Raw genomic sequence first — 4,705 nt, 5'->3', positions numbered from 1 at the left:
TTGTCGTTTGAATTGTATTACATTTACAGCCGGTTTTCTTTTATCTATATCGTTTACTTAACAATTGTATTTACGTGTAGTTTATAGGTACCTACCTATATATACCTATTGTATAGGTATATACCTACATATGTACACACGTATACAAGCCTGCTTTCCCTGTATTTCCCCCCTCCCCTTTTTTCGTTCTCTTTGTCTCTTTTCCATACTTTTATCTTTTTACTGATGCTTCTTCTTCTTTTCTTTCTACGGTTGCCATTCGCTGTTCAAGTTTATCGTATAAATTGGCATTTATTTGGCAAAACAGGTCCGAAATTACAGGCAATCCATCAGAAGCGAGAAAATCCATCATCATCCGATTTCACTCTTGGTGAAAAATTATTGTCACTTGATCAAAAGGTATCGGATATAGATAATAAATTGATCGATTTGAAACATCAATTGGATAATAACTTGTTACAAAATGACGACATAAATGCCGAAGCCAGCGAAAAAAAGCCAGTCAATGTATGAGCGTAATCGAAATCACTAAAGCGATGAGTAATGAAGTAATAAATCACATTACGATCGGGATAGAAAATTTAAGGCAAGCGACAAACAATATGGACAGAAAGTTACAGTTTCACGTAAACTTGGTTTCCGATCGTTTGGGAACTATTTACAACATGATGAGTGACGTGCACGATGCGATATTAGTGAGAGGAAGTACGAACGGTCGACCGGCGTTCAACGTTACAACAACAACAACGACAACTACCGAGCCGCCACCACCAAGGCAGAGTAAAATCGATCGACTCGTCGAACAAATATATCCAATTGTTGACTGTATCGGAGAAAATGGATGAAGTCTGGAACGTCGTGGTAAGCTGAGAAGATGTGGCTAAATTGTTAATTTCACTGTTTACCTGCCGTGTTAATCACGTTGTATGACCGCATGCACAATTTTACATGTCCACTTGACGGCATTCCATATAGATAGGTATTATACTTTTTTCGACAGGTTGGCACGAAAAGTTCCGTGGACGATCTCTTGCCAAAATCCGATGAATTACTTACACAAACGCAAAGACAAGAAAGAGCGATCAGTGAAATTCATGCGGATTTAAGATCGAAAACGAATAAGATTATCGAAAATTTAGAAGGAGTGGAGAATAGACTTCGAAAGCAGGAGGACGATGTAGCTAGCCTTGCTCAGCGTCCAATACCTGCGGAATTGCTGCTAGATCCCACGATCGATCGCCTTGTCGAATACGACTCCAATAGGTTAGTTTTCCTTCTTTGATACTTTATTCGCTTGCTTTTATTATCATACACCATGTTACGAAATAATATAGAAACCAAAGGCATTTACGACGTTGTCAGTTCCATTCCATTTTTCGAGAAATAATCTTTTCTCTCTAATAATAACAGACAATGTACATACGTATTTCTATCTTTATCTGTTTGCTTTGTTCCGTTCGATGAAAAGAAATCTTTCGTTTCGTGTAATGTGAAAGAATCGTATTTCGAATTGATTGCATCTGTTGTTAGTAAATATTCCAATATATTATTATACATAGGTATATGATGCGTGAAAGAACGATGTAAAAGAATATTAGTAAATAAATAAATAAATAAATATGTAGAAAGTGTAGCGACAATATACTACGTTCAACTAACGAAACACCATTATTACATTGCTATGTAATTAATTATTATGTTTCATGTAGAACGAATTTCTTTCGATTCACAGATACGTTGAACTCTCTGATGACATTGCAGTTGAAACAACCGTTTTACCGGTCAATCCGACTACCATTGTTTCGTCTGTGTCGATGTCCATGTCTTCCTCGACCTCGTCGAACGCCGTATCGATCAATAATTTCATTAATTCAAGCAATATAGCTGGTTCCACTAATTTCTCCAACTCGACAGCCAATCCTTCAATAGGCCCCCCATTATCACCGAGTTCGCAGCGATCATCGTCTAAAAATCGTTATATTTCCATTGTTATATTTCCAAGTGTCAAAAACAAACCAAGTACAGCAAATTCCACCTTTACCACCGATGCATTCTTTAATTACAAAGATGTTAAGGTAATAAACAACAAAAACATTCTCAACCCGTACCAATTAACGTCACTGGTAATCGGCACCGTTCAAACGAATTAGAAACAGTTTTTATATGGTATTTTATATTTTTCTCATTTCTTCTTTGGTTTTTAACCGACCAAAGTGGAATAATCGATATACCGCATGACTTTTATGCAAACATACTTTTTTCTTTCTTCCTCTCTCTTTTCTATAGTTTAGTTACCTTGTAAGACCCTGTAAGCGAATAAGCGAACGAACGCGATGAAACGGAAGAAGATGAGAGAGTAAACGTAACAACAACGCTGCTGTATTTCTATGTGAAGAATGTGTAGACAAGGGGAGGCCCAATTACTACGGAAAAGGAGTGATTGTGTAGGGAGGGGGAAGGGTGAAGGGGTTGGAGAGAGAAAGAAGGAATCTTAAACATATGCATTTTATCGTGCATACACAGTATAGTTAAATCACTTATAGAATACACGACATGCCTACGCATATGCCCACCTTCGTTCACGTACATATCGTATGTGCTATAACACAAAGAAATGTTCAGATTTGAAAAATTTATTACGTAATACATCGATTAACATTCTGAATGTTTCGTTTAAACGGTCATTTTAAAGTTGCTCGTAATTACTCGTCTCGTCAAACCGTAAATAACACACAAAGTCACTATAATGTACACATGTGCATCACGTACAACCATCAACTTTGAAACGTTCGAATATGGCTCGTAAAAAGTCCCTGTCGGTGAAATTTTTATTAATCCTTCCTTTATGGGAATTTTGAAAATCTATACCATATTTCTAGAAGAAATAAAAGGAAAGAAAGAGAAAAGTAGTTTTTACAATACGATTGTATAATTGAAACATTAAATATGTATAACAATATTGTAAAAAGAGAGAAAACTACTAATCTATGTACGTAATATGTAACAGAGTGAAAAATCTACGCAAGAAAAAGAAAGCGTTATTCCATATTATCAATGCTTACAAACACGATAATACATGTACATATTGTTTAACGTTACAGGACTATTCATGTGTTGATTTGTTAAATGCTGGCATGAGAGATAGCGGTGTCTATTATCTTCAAATTCGTGGAACAACCTATTGGTTTCTCAAGGTTTATTGCGAGCAGGATATCGCCGAAGGAGGTTGGACGGTAAAACAGAGATTCGTCCAAATACTATAATATGTATATACGCGTGTGCATCATGCATCGAGATAAAACTAGTGTGATAGAACGGGCTTTTTTTCCCAAAAAAGTATATTTCGCAATGTAGAATCAATGTAGGATCAATGTAGAATCGATAGCTTATACTCTTAGGTCGTTACAGAAAAAGAATAACTGTGCGTACAATAAACAGCCGCGTTCGTTGGTAAAAGATATTTAATATTCCTACTTCTTTTATATCATAATTCGAAAAAGAATTTCCACTTTTTCCTAGGTTATTTAAAGAAGAGACGATTTCGGCGAGCCAAGAGAAAATTTCAATCGTGATTGGGCTGATTATAAAAACGGTTTTGGTGATCCTGCTCGAGAGTTTTGGCTTGGCAACGAAAACATATACATGTTAACTAACAACGAAGATTACATGCTTCGGGTGGAACTCGAAGATTTCGAAGGTAACAAAATGTAAGAAATATCAAAATTACAATTGCAACTGATTTTGGATGCGAAGTTCGGACGTTTTAATGTCTGTGTAGAATAGATCGGAGAGGATTTCAAAGACGATTTTCTCTGTACATTTAAGATATAGAACGTTTCGGAACATCCGTATATCCGTGCGCATACAAAAATTATATATCTATGTACTTTCGTTTAGGTACGCACAGTACTCTCACTTCAAAATCTATTCAGAAGGAGAATATTATAAATTGGAGATTGACGGTTACGACGGAAATGCCGGTGACTCATTAAACGATCCATGGTACGGTTCGTACAATAATCCGTTTTCCACGTACAACAGGTAACACGTTATTTCTTCATTTGTTAGAATGCATGAAATGACAATTTCGGTTATGTGAAAGCATAGAGCAAAAAGCATTGAAGAACGGATAATATCGGATAGATTAATCGTAATAAGAGTCAACTATTCGTTCGAGACGATATTTCATTTCACACAGGGACAACGATAGGTCATCGTTGAACTGCGCTTCCATGCTAAAAGGCGGATGGTGGTGGAAATCGTGCGGACGAGGATTAAACGGTCTTTATTTGAACGATCCTCAGGATTTAACCGCTCGACAAGGTATGATTGCTTACAAAATAATGTCGTCACGTACAACCAGCCATTCATGTTTCGTATTATCCGTTTAATGACAAAAGACAATTCTTCCTATCTGTTATTTAATAAAAGGTATCGTATGGTTCCGTTGGAGAGGTTGGGATTATACTTTGAAACGTGCCACGATGGTGATTAAACCAAAAGGACCAACAACAGCAATGATATAGACGATTATAACAATAACAATAACAATAACAATAACAATAACAATAACAATAACAATAACAATAACAATAACAATAACAATAACAATAACAATAACAACAACAATAACAACAACAATAACAACAACAATAACAACAACAACAACAATAACAATAACAATAACAATAACAATAACAATAAC

General features: G+C 35.8%; 1 long non-coding RNA gene and 1 pseudogene across 1 annotated transcript; both read left to right on the top strand.

The window, feature by feature from the left end:
• The first annotated feature begins 225 nt into the window (after nt 1–225).
• LOC138189384 (angiopoietin-2-like) lies at nt 226–3,711 on the top strand (annotated as a pseudogene).
• Nucleotides 3,712–3,901: 190 nt separating this feature from the next.
• On the top strand, nt 3,902–4,505 carry LOC138189382 (uncharacterized). Its single transcript, XR_011176035.1, has 3 exons — nt 3,902–4,041; nt 4,199–4,323; nt 4,432–4,505. It is a non-coding gene; the product is annotated as an uncharacterized LOC138189382 (long non-coding RNA).
• The last annotated feature ends 200 nt before the right edge of the window (nt 4,506–4,705 follow it).

Source organism: Bombus flavifrons, unplaced genomic scaffold (assembly GCF_040668555.2).
Source record: "Bombus flavifrons isolate JBK064 unplaced genomic scaffold, iyBomFlav1_principal scaffold0031, whole genome shotgun sequence".
Taxonomy (NCBI): Eukaryota; Metazoa; Arthropoda; class Insecta; order Hymenoptera; family Apidae; genus Bombus; species Bombus flavifrons.
This window is presented reverse-complemented; position numbering and strand designations above follow the sequence as displayed.